Here is a 13,040-nt window from a genome sequence, read left to right as displayed (position 1 = left end):
TTTTTCGTAATGATAATCATTGCGGTACATGTAACTGCAGATAACCTATTGTTTAGCTCTATAGAAGGCCTAAGATATTGATAAAAGTCTTTGAGTCTTGTTTTTTCCAAATACCCTGGCAGACCTCCCCTGATCATGAAGCATGTAGCATTTGTCTTCACAGTATGACGTTACTGAACTTTGATATCACACGCATACCTTATACCTGAGGGAATTCTTATCTGATGCATCTTGGGTAAAAGATGCATCATGTGTCCAGGTAAATTCATTACTTTCTCCATACTGTAATCCTAACCTTTGAAGCTGCAGATGAATATGATTGGCCCAAGAATTGAGATGTGGATTTCCTGCCACTGACATTTTCAACAGGAACAGAACTTGATCAGTTTTCGCCAGAGAGACGTTTGAGCTATAACCCAGAGGTGTGTGGGAGGGTGGAGGGGGTGATAATTGATTTGCATGGAGAACTGTACAATATGTAGGTTTGACAACATAGGCAGAAAGAAACAGTAGTCCTTAGGGCGGTATCATCAGTCGAGAAAAATTACTTCAAAGGTTTTCTGACCGTGACCTATGAATGATGCATTTACCACAGGTGGTTTTTCATTGTTGTCAATGTCAATGCCAAAATGTTCAGATCTAGATCAGAGACTGTATTCCACATCCTTCATGACAATGATTACAGTCAACAACCTTAGCTTCATAGTCAACATGTAACTACTGTAAAGGCAATCAGGCTGTCTTCAGTTTACAAAAATTCCTGTCCTACTCAGTGTTTTGTAGGCCATGTTGTTATATGTTGTTGTTAAATCTGTCATTTATAGCTTATGAAATTACATTAAATTTCATTAATATCGACAAGAAAATTTCCATTCTAGGATGGAGAGATAGGTCCTGGAGACACCCCTGATCTCATTATATGTGCATTATGCAGATTTAATTTTTGTGTTAGTGTGGAGGTAAAAATATTTCCTACGTATACCATTTAGGGTGTTAAGTCCAATGATGAATGGCACTTATTGGTATAATTGTTACACAACATGCATACATCAATTAGTGTGATTTGCAATGGTTGACAATAATGTATCTGCAGACTTCATTGTCTTTTATATAGGACAAGCATTTTTTTTTAATAATAAAAACATCAACAGCAAAGAAAAAATCTCATTGGCAAGATCCAACTTTAAAAAGTTGAAACTTTGTCAACATACGTTAAGATTTTATATGTTATTGAACATGTTATTGAACATTGAATCTTTCCAATCATACTTCAAGTTCTTGATTCCATCTGCCTGGAATATGATGTTATAGAATTCATGGCAGTTATTTTTGAACTTGGCACTGGAACGTGCAAATCACTTTCTTTTGAGAAGCAGAAAGCAAAATTAGGAAAACATGCAGCTACATGTATATTGACTTTCTGCACTGTTTTATGCTCAAAAGATGGTTTATGCAAGTATAGTGGTACCATGCATCTTCAGAAGATTAGCCGGCTGTTTACTATGATGTCACTGTGGAAAATAACTTCATTACGGTACCTTACGGTGGAAATCTGGAGAACTTGAACAGAATATGATTAAAAAATAAAGACTGATGTTCAATAACATCAGATGGATTTGTATAAATGTCTTTTTTTGTCAAATGATTCTCAGGATGGTTACATGTAATCAGGTATTTTTTGTTTATTATGTCATTGGTGACACAAGCACCTTAAAGGGCCAAAAGCTAAAAGGTAAAAGCAGTCATCCTTAATTGAGCTGAATCGTGATGTTTTTCAAGTAGCAAATGGTACATCGTTGTAGTACAATGCGAGTTCTGTACGGCTTCTGTTTTTGACCAAGCACACCAGGTCATTCCTTAGGTCTAGTTAAAGTGTGTTGGGTTCTTTTAGCTGAGGTTTAAAGCTTGAGGCCAATCTACCCTGTACAGCTGGCTCTGGGTCCCTGATGGAAAGGACAGTGTGACTCTTTTCTAGTCATGTCTATACCAGGGCACAAACTCAGGCTACTGTCTCCATTGAATAAAACAATGAGATATCTACTTACCTTTACTAACTGTTTACAGTAAAAGCCTTTTGCCTTGGAATTCACATATTATTCAGCACTAATCTATATGGACATTTGCTAATTTGTTACATCATTTTTCACCTCTTTGCCTGCATCCTGTGGCTATTACAAAATACATTACTTAAGTTATTACATTTTGTATGGTCACACTGGGATTTGGGAATTCGAAGCATCCAATTCGAGTGTGAGTGCAACTGAATGGCCTCTCTGCCGAAACGTGTCATGCAAAGAAATCAAGATAGTAAGAATGGACTCCCAAAGGCTTTTATGAGCTTTGAATGGGAAAGGTGAATTGGTATAGGTGAAGTGTGCTTTAAGCGCAGTGCCATAGCCCATTATACTGATGCTCGCGGTATTCACATTTGAACAAAATGGGCCCCCTTGGATATACCACGAGGTTAGTGCAAAATCTTATGAAGACACGCCCATCGCTGCTGGTTAGATCACTGAAAATGTGTGTGCGTCTGCACAGTCATCTGCATCAATCTGTTTTAGGTTTGCAGAGAAGCTGGTAGGAATAAGTTTTGAGCAAATATTCAAAAGAATGCAAGCTTTGGACTCTTTACTCTGGGCCAAGTATCCAGCTCTAGTCTTGTACACCATATAAGCTCTTGTTTAAATCATTTATTCCTTTTCACATCTTTTAGTATGTAGAGTAAGTAGAGCCATTTCCGTGGCCCTTGGGCCACACGGCTGTGCAAGGACATTAACAGTTACAGAACATCTACTAATCAAATCTGTCACAAGCTGATATGCGATTTTGAGTTCTGTCCACTGAAAGAAGCCGTGTAAACAATATTTTGATACTGAATCATTCTGTATCATGTAGATAACCGTGTAGTCACTGTAGTGGCAAGCGATGCTGTATCGAGACCACGAGGTTACATGTAGGAATTTTAATCTCAAACTTCACTTACATGTTTGTATTCTCAGTTTTACTACTGTACAGTAACTGTAACTCTGAGAGTTAGATAGGAAACCCTTAAATTGCAAATTTAGATTGCTTGACCTCTTATAGCCAACACTTGATGTAGTCATGTTTATGAGGGTTTCTTTATGGTGCTGAAGCCACCTTTACTAGTGGTAGTTTTCGCTGTCATTATATGCTATATGATGATTGATGTCATCTTTTGACCCGCTCAAATGTTCATTACTGCCAGGCATGACGTCTAAGTGATTTTATTATGTTTCTACTGTCATCAAAATGTTTGCTATCAGATGATAATTTACAAATGGCTCAGTTGCATTACCATATCAATTTTTCAAAACATTTACACATATGATTAAGTACTGTTTAAGCCTTCAACCCCCACCTCCTAACAATTACTAAATTGGCCAGTTGGCAAAGAGTAGGGTAAGATGTTCCCCAAGGTTCAGTATTGGGGCCGTTCTGCTCAAATCTTTGAATTTCCGAATTTTTTATGTAAACCTTTTGGTTGGCATTACCAAAACCTCTCCTTTGGTAGTTTGTCAGCCAAGTTAACTATAAAAAAGATGTCATAATTTTATATTAATAATCTATTAAGTCCCAAAAGGTGATCCGGGAAAAAGAATGTTCTTGGTTAATTACTGAGAAAATCACATTTTGAAGAAATGCATCTTGGGTCTTGGGTTCACTTTGGGTCTCCCGTATATTTGCAGCATGACTTACTAAAGGGTCCTTCGTGAATCCAACACAATTTTCTGCAACATTTGGCATCTGTTTGTAATGGTGCTCCCTAAGGAAGTGGAATCATCCATCTTATTGCAACACAAAGGCAAAGGTCCACCTCAATCCAACACCACTGGCTCCCATCTCATGACACTGCATCACATCATGGGAGTGTAATTCCAATATATTTGTGATATTGACAGCTAACACAGGTAGTGTACATATCTATATGTATGCTGCATATCACAATTTAGCAGTGCTAAAAAAAAAACACCTGTAGATGTGGGTTAATGCAGGAAAACTTGGAGGTGTACCGTGAGGCACTCCTGATATAGTGCACTAAACTTGTACAGGACCATATAATGGATTTATGAATGTATGACTTATGTGGATATTGGTCTTTGATGTTACCTGTGCTGGTGAAGGTATGGACAAAAAAAAAAAGTATCGTTTAGCCCTGCACTGATATGAGGCATTGCTGCTAATGTAGAAGAATGTAGCGGCCTGCATTACCTTGACTCCAATATACAGAATACAACATGATGCACGATCCTGGCATTTGGTTCTGACTTTAAGAGACCTTGAGAGCCTGCCTTTTGGCTCCCAGAAAATGTCACACTGAGTCTATCTCAAGTCACAAAGCAGAGAGGGAAAAATCATGCCCCTTCTGCCCGGTATTCTTATTATATAAGTTCATAACTTGGCTTTCCTGGAACACACAGTCATCAGATTATCATTGCAGCTGTGTTTGTGTCTTTATTCCTGAAGATTATGATTATAGCATGTACAACTAAGATGATTACAATTTCACAACCTACAAGTAGTGTTAAGTCTGGTCCAAAAAAGTTCACAGTCGCATTTTGTATTACATTGTTTAATTTGGTTGTTTGAAGATGGTCTAGTGTGCCTCACCAGTAAAAGAACTGGATGCATTATAATAATGATGATGAAGATGGTCATTTGACATTTAGGACAGCGTTAATCAAAATTTCATAAAAAGAAATTTTTGTTGATTCTTATTCCTGAGTTGTGAATCAGTTTTGCAAAAATTTGCAATTTGCATCCAACTGCTCTTGTCTGCCAACAATTCTGATATAATCATTTTTGATTGATCATCACCCAGAATGTTCTAATTTCTACTTAATAGTAAATGTATCGATAAACATACAAATCAGACATTATGTGCCAGGATGTCTACAACTCAGGATATGACAACCAAAATGAATTAAAGATGTGGCATTAATCTGTGCATAAACAACAACACATCCATCATAACTCATAATGGTTTACCCAAAGGATGTTTGCTGAGATAAGGTATTTGCTTTATTGATAGCTTTTAGTTTTGGGAGAAAGAAATTACCAAATCTATCAGTAATATCAATATGCACATGGAAATGGAACACCTTCACAGGAAGACAACTTTAGTTTTTATGACTTTTTCTTTGGATTTCTATGCAGCTACATATCAAAATTAGAAAGTAAGTAATCATTGCATATAAGGGGGGGGGGCATTGTTTTGAGGCTTCAAATGGCCCACTGAAAGAAATGAAATTTTCATTCATATCAATATGAATAAAAAAAATCTATTTTCTTTCTGTGGGGCAATCACATGTAAAGATCCTCAAAGCTTTTAGTCAAGGCATACTTTTTTGTCTAAATTGTGTAAAATAGTCTGATTCAGTGTCATTGTGTACAGCATAATTTACTATAAATGCAGAAACTTTTGCTGTGGTTTAATATTCGCGTTTTTTGCGGTGGCCACTTCACCACGAACTTCAAACCACCGCGAAGATTTGTCCATGGCAGTAAGAGACTACTGCGCATGGTGCTACTGCAAACTTAAAACCACAGCAAAATTAAATCCTCGCAAAATTAAATACATTTACAGTATTTGACATCTCAGTTATCACTCTACAGCAACGCAATGCAATTTACAGTATAAAAATTACTACATACTGTAGGTCACCCCATATAAAGCTGAAACAGGATACTGGATTACCCTATGACCACATAAATTATGTAGGTCTACCTACGAAGTAGCGGTTTGTAAGTGATAATGTAGTAATTATACATATTTGATGGGATGACATCCCACAGTATTTAACTGCTGTTCTGTCATTCACAAGACAAGCAGTCAAAAAGTGCAAAGTTAACCTCATGATCACTACTTTTGAAGAAAATTGTAGGAATCAGCCATATAAATTTTGCAGCCATCAACATTTGTCCTGGCTACTACATGAAGCTCTCACAGGTCACCATCTTAGATGATGTTAGTACATTAAGTTCAAGCCAGGTACTTAAATTTTGTGACTCTGTGAAGATAAAGAGTTTCTATGTGTTCATAGTTGAAACAATTGTAGGAAACACTATCATGTCAATAGAAGACAGAAGTGGTGTGATGAGTTCTACAGTGAGAGGTCATTATCATCAAAGATTTCAGAATTTACAATACATGTATCTTTTTTATGAAAAACAAGTAAATTGTTTGGACCGGCCTGCTCATACTTCAAGCATATCAAGTTACATGGGCCCAAGCTTCTGTCTCTTCAATCTCCCTTTGGGCAAGACTGGCCAAGCATACAAAGGGGCATACAACATCAGCCAACGACTATGAATCTTCAAATTTGTTAATGACATCTAAAGGATGTTGGCCAAGACCTATTCCAAGATTTGGAGTCATCTGGCCTCAATCTGCCATGATGTAAATGAAAGTTTATTCGTATCTAATCTGAGTGTTCCATTCCACATATAAATCAATGCAAAACCCTTACAATCACTGAGTTTCAGACTTAGTAGTCAATGTCATGTAGGTAAAAGCTAGTCATGAAAAACATTTGTAAATAATACAACGGGAGGGGGATCATTTGCACCTTAAGGTAAGGAAAAAATTTTAAAAAGGCAGCATATACCTATCAATATGAATAATTGATATCAAAAAGTACTTTCCATAAAGTTTCCTATAGTGCCATATTATTTGTAGTGCTGGCATACAGCTCTAGAATTTCAATACGTCTTCCTCCCGCGCATATCCGCAATTACCTCAGCTCCTTGAAGCGGCGTAATTTGCTTACGTTTCGCAAAATAGACTACATGATGAAATTCATGTTAACCCGAGCAAGGATATGTACTACGTTCACTGCTGTGCATACAAATGGTACCTTTGACTGGAATTACTTGTATCACGCCAGGGGGGTGCTGCGGTCCCACTCTTACGCTCCTCTAAATACGGTGTTAGATGCTGATGTGCCTCTTAATGCCATCTAAAAACTGCTGACAATTTACCCCCCTTGTGCCTCAGCCTGCATACATACACTGTTGGCATCCCATTCTCCCCATCCACCCACCAGCCATTAACTCAAGTACTACCTATATTGGAGATCACATAACCTTTCCCCTGGAAAATACATCAATCTTGCTTGTGTGTCCAATTGTATACGTTTGAAGCGTCTTTGGTGAAATCTCTTTATGTCTCAAATTAGGAGCTTGCACCTGTACATGTACAACTGCATTTTATATACCTGATATGATTGTATTGAGCCAGCCGCAGCACTCTTTTTTTGCACACTTTGAATAAAACAAAATTGGAATTGAATGGTCACATGTTGTTTAAAGCACACACACTTACAACTGTTTGAGCAGTATTGTCACCCTTAGCCCCTCACACTTAAATTTTGCATCATTTTTGCACATCTTTATATATATATCAAGTAAGCATCTGAAATATTGAATATCCAATTGGACACAGCTGCTCATCCATGCATTGATTTTTTCACCTCAACAAGATATGTCGGTCGATGAGGAAAGCTAGCTCCTAAATCCCAGCAATGTTGACATGGAAATAATTGACATTTTCTCTCCCAGTACTTGCTGACACAGCCAGATTTCATCCACAAGGCTGTAGCTAGTCATTTTCCATGAAAAGTCCTCGTAATGATTTTTTGCCAATTAAAACCAAGCTATACCTACCTCTCAAGGACCCCCTCTACCTGTGGTGTAGGAGCTGCGATAGACGCTTTCCCCCATCATTAAGCTCCCCTGTCTGGTTACCTTATGACAGAGATGGCAATGTCTTCACTCGGATGTTTATTATTCCCACAAGTAAAGCGGGCCTCTTCTGCTGTGGCCCGAAATCTAATTTTGCACTGGCATCGAAGCTGGGAGAGTGAATTATTCAAGGATTCAATATACATAGGGTGGGTATCACGTGTCTGACTGCCATGCCTGCTACAGTAATGGGGTAATAGGCTATCTAATAGGTTTAGATGTCATTGAAATTTTCCATGTTCCAGAAAATCTGCCTGAAAATTATGTTTCCTCAAAACTGGCAGATGTTTAATCAAAAGGAAGACAGATCTGAGTTCTTTTTCTTTGCCATTAGCATAAATCAGTCATCTAACTGCATTTTTTTTCCAATTATATTCTACTTATTGATTAAAGTCTTTCATTAGCATGCACGGAGTAGTCTTTAAGTAGCTAGGATTATTATTCAAGACGTCTGTAATGACATCAGCTATATTTATAACAACATTGTTATGCGGCTGAGGAACTTAATGTTGACAAGGTGGAGGCCATTGGCCTATTGTGGCTGTGACTCGGTAATGTTATTAGCTCTGTAATGTTATCAGCTATATTTGCAATGATATTAGATCTGTTTGTAATAGCGTTCTTTTGCAACTGAAGCACACAATGTTGGCAGGGTTGAGGTCATCAGGCGCAGTTTGCTCTAATATAAATCAGTTATGATGCATATCCGATGTGACTGCGATGTGTGTGACATGTTTTACACCTTTGGGAGGCTTGGGTTGCAATGGAAGAAAAGATAAATGGCATTGATACATCAAAAACAGTATTATATGTATTCAAGAAATGACTTTCGTGTTGTATTGTAAAACTCAAGTATTTGTTTATTCTCCATCTATTTTTGGTTGCTTTGATTCAACAAATATCTCAGTGCCACTGTAATGTAACTTAGATACAAAATCTAATAAGGACATCGGCATTGATAGCAACCTCTTGAGTATAGCTAGATTGACAGGAAGTCAAACCTAATTCTTCTTCAGTTTACAGCAGCTGCGGTCTTTATCTTTACTGAGCAATGAGAAATAGAACAATCATATTTTGACAGAGGTTGTTTTAAGTACCCAGGAGTGTTATGTTTACCATTTCCAAATGAAAACAACAATATGTTGAATTTAGATAACATGATGTGGTTTGTTGTTGTTGTTTTTTCATCTGAATCTTCAGTTAAAACCTCATAGCTTTGTATTTTCTGACCATCAGAAGATACATGGAAACAGTTTGAGTAGTTGTCTGGTTGTTCTGTCACTTACATAACTTGTTATTTGGGCTGGGATCAAACGTTGCAATGGATCTTTGTCGCCAGTTTTGCAACTGTGATGCAAGCGGTGCGTTTGTGATCAGCGTGGGGTGCCAGAGGGTTTCCATCCACGCGGCGGCAAATGAAGCCTGGAATATGCGGAGGATTTCCCATCACGTTTGTTATGCACGCTTGATATGCAGCGATGGGGGCATGTCGTGGAAGGCAGGCACCATTACGTGGTAACACCTGAGTGGAGGAAACAATAATCTTGTCAAATGGCGAGGATTTAGAACAGCAGATGTTTCAGCACTTGGACAGCTCCAGGGTGTGGTGCAGGCAACTTTTCAGGGAAAAAATAATTCATAACAAAATTATACCCAAGAGACATGCAGATAGTTTCTGAAAGAAAATCTTAAATGCCAATGACTTTTCAAGCATTTCATTTGTACATAGCAAATGAATGTAGAATCAGAATTGATATCAAGCATTTCAAGTAACTTTTGCTGGTGGAAAAGACACATTGAAACTTAACTTAGTCTGCTGCAGAGAAAGTCATGATAGAAAAAGATACTACTCTTATCGGGGGTCCCGTGCTCAAGATTATTATTATTATTATTATAGTGAATGCATATTATACATTATGTATGGTTAGTGTATGACGCAGGAGAGGATTCACAGATCAGGCATTCACAGTTCCAACTATACAATTATTATATCACTGCTGACTTGTCCACATTAAGTATTAGTGGTTGTATTTTGATATGGATATTGCCTTTGCTGTGCCATTGAATGGAAACATGTACATCCTGGCAATAAAAGAAAGTGTTGATTCAACTTTAGACACCAGTTCTATGCAAAATTCTGTGCTAAGACACAGAATATTCCAATGCTTTTAGTGCAAGTGAAGATGAATGCCAAAACATGATACATTTCCTATCTACATCGGTTTGGATGCCGGAGATATAGAGTGCATTAGATTTATGTTGCATTCATACAACATAACTCCACATGAGGAATGTGTATCTAAGTGCGTTTTGGACAGTGGATGTTGTGAATGAGAATGTGTCATGCAAGAAAGTGTGAAGACGCTATCTCTTTATAGCTGGGGGGACCAAGGGGATGGCACTATGGTCAGCTGCTCACCATTGAATGTCGATATCCCACGTAGACAATTCATAGCATGTATTAAAGCCATCGATGGCTAAGCAGGAAGTGCAAAATCTGGCAGATAATCTCTGTCTTTTCAGGCAATGTCCCACAAGTGTAGTCTGGTGGTAACTGGGGTGGGGACAACTAGGCTCCCTTACCTACATTATCAGATTCTGCAAGTCTAAAAACATCGTCACCATATATTCTAGATACCAATTATCTTGTTTTTGCCTTTCACTTAACTGGTGCATGCAGAATCTGTTGTGGTAAGAGTGTGTAAGTTAGAAGCTGTGCACTCTCCTCTTGTACCTGATTGATTGTCTTTAAAAAATTTTTATTGTCCCTTTATACAAGTTACCTTGAATGTTCTCTTACACATTTAGGCAAATTGACCTCCTCAATGTTAAGGCAGCCTTTTGACTTCAAGGTTATATTTTTGGATGTAGAGTTTTGTAGGTTAGGAAATGGTTAATTGGCTCAAGTTAGTCCTTTTCTCATTTTACCCTTATCATCCCAGTGCTTCCTATACAATGCTTTCTTCTTTCCCTGTAATCTAACCATGGGTGAATTATTTTTATCACGGTCCCCTTTCGCCTCACAGTGCGTAGATCTGCCCATTTGTTCCTATCACCCGGATGTACGGTAGATGAGATCTGGCGGCAGACGATATGTAATAATGCTAGTGTCAACCATGATGAATTCTCAGGTGTTAAAATCTCCCCAACGTGACCATCCAGTGACAGAACAGTCCTTGGGTCACTTCTTAAGCAAAGTTTTCTAGTAATACCAGGAGTTTCTAGTTACCAGGTAGTATTTCACAGTCATACGGTTGACTTGTTTAAAGCCTGATTAATAATACATTGTACAGTGCCCCTGGACATTTAACAAGATGTAGGTTGAGCATTTTAGTCCAATATTTGTTAGATTTAATAGCTACATGAATATGTTTTTCTTAAAGATATGAGTGCATTGAAACATTAAATTCATTCAAATCATACATTAGCTGTCCTGACACATCAAAAGATTTTAGCTGTGTGAAGAATACTGATTAGGGCTTTTGTTGAAACACGTGTCACACTATTGGTAGGATGTATTTGTAGGAAAGCTGAAATCCCTTTCTGTTATGAACTAATATTTGAATTTGTGTCTGAATATGAAGGCAAAATCCCGTCCCAGAGGCAATTCCATCTATGGCACCAGTGGTATTGATTTTGACTAATATGATACCATCAAAGTGATTGCATGCCTCTAAAGTTGTCATATCTTCTATATGGTTCTCCAATAATACCAACGGCTCATCAATACAAGGGGTAGGGCCTGGTGGGGAACCATTGATTATTTTGCACAATCGTTCACAATATTTTTTTCTGCAAGGAGGACTACCCCAGTGTAAATACATCTGCAATATTTCTTTCTGGTGATTTACTAGCTGTTATGTACTATTGCATTATATAACCAATTAGTATCCTTGTATTTCTCCATCAAATGTACTGGCTAGCCAGGAAAGTTGAAACTAAAAGCAGTTAATAATTCAGTACCAAGGACAGAATTTTACTTTGTTTCACTTCCATTGTGTTTTCACAATTCAGTTTTCACCAATGCAAGGTTTACATTTTCCAGACAATATGTACAATGTGACGATGCTGGTTGACCCAAGGCAAGGTGCCTTATTTTTAGAATGCTATTATTCTGTCTGTAGCTGTCAATTCTAATCAGACTCTCATTTAAGCAACTTGTTTGGCGGTAATTGACTGAGAAAAAGTCTACACTTACTTGTATTTGTAAGGCACAAGTAAATAGATTTCCCTGGGATTTGCAGCCATTTGCAGATTACTTCCATTGTTCATGCCCAACAGGTAATGGGAGCTTTGTGTCGCTGCTGTTGAGTAATTAGGATTGCGTCTCGTGTGCGTAGGGACTTGTGTCAAACAATACAGCCTGTAGCGCAGTGTTCCCGTGTCATGGCCTCCTGATCCGGACCTTTGATAGATCTCTGAGCAATGATGTATGTGCTCAATAGTCACATGTGGCATAGGTCATACCAAAGGGGCCACTTGCTTTATTGTAGTTGGGAATTGCATTAAAGATGAGTACAACATTGTAGCTGTTGTCGCAGAGTCGGGCTGACTTTGCCTGAACATAAACCGATTTCTGCCGAGTACCTGAGTTTCCTTTAACGTAACGTCTTGAATACAGAAGTTAGTGGTAAACACCAGCTGGTAATGATCTTGGGTCAGATGTCCTCCATTGGTCTTTGGATTTGAATTTCAAGTACAACAGCTCTTCAGTCTGCTGCCAGGGCTGTGATTTATCTTCAACGATGCAAGTCAAATTGAAGTGCCATTTTGACTGGCATTTTCATCATGCGTAATATGGGGCCTTGTGTGGGTGTGTTTGGGTGCAGCCACCAAGAGTGATTTCCCAAGAAGCCGCTTTGTTCCCGACAGACATCATTACATTGTCTGACACATCACGGACCCACCCACTCCCACTCAGTCCTTTTATCAACATGTCAGTAACCTGGCAACAGATGTCACAAATAAGACTTAAAAGCCTTGGTTACCATGTCATAATAGATGAAGAAACAAGTATTCCAGTTACAGCAACACTTTTAGTTGTTACAAAAGTGAAACCATTTTAATCAAAGGAATTTCATCTTTCACTCCCACTATGATTACAATAACTGTCAATCTAACAACACAAGTTGAAACAAAAGAAAAAAAGTGGTAATACAAGGGGACGTAGGTTTGACAGGTTGTACAGTGTAATATAACTAGCTGCTGCCACGCCGCATGCCTGTGAAGCTGGTGTGTTACGCCAAAGGGCGGATATACCGGCTATATAGATACAGATA

General features: G+C 38.2%; 2 protein-coding genes across 2 annotated transcripts in view; one reads left to right on the top strand and one right to left on the bottom strand.

Annotated features, from left to right (window-relative positions):
- The window catches only part of LOC118426645 (leucine-rich repeat-containing protein 4B-like), a 53,807-nt gene extending 45,956 nt beyond the window's left edge, over positions 1–7,851 (bottom strand). Inside the window, exon 1 of the mRNA XM_035836156.1 lies at positions 7,684–7,851. The gene's annotated coding sequence lies outside the window, so the exon portion shown is untranslated. The remainder of the gene's footprint in view (positions 1–7,683) is intronic.
- The window catches only part of LOC118426647 (serine/threonine-protein kinase Chk2-like), a 137,816-nt gene that overhangs the window by 96,154 nt on the left and 28,622 nt on the right, over positions 1–13,040 (top strand).

This window comes from Branchiostoma floridae, chromosome 11 (assembly GCF_000003815.2).
Source record: "Branchiostoma floridae strain S238N-H82 chromosome 11, Bfl_VNyyK, whole genome shotgun sequence".
NCBI classification, from domain to species: Eukaryota; Metazoa; Chordata; class Leptocardii; order Amphioxiformes; family Branchiostomatidae; genus Branchiostoma; species Branchiostoma floridae.
This window is presented reverse-complemented; position numbering and strand designations above follow the sequence as displayed.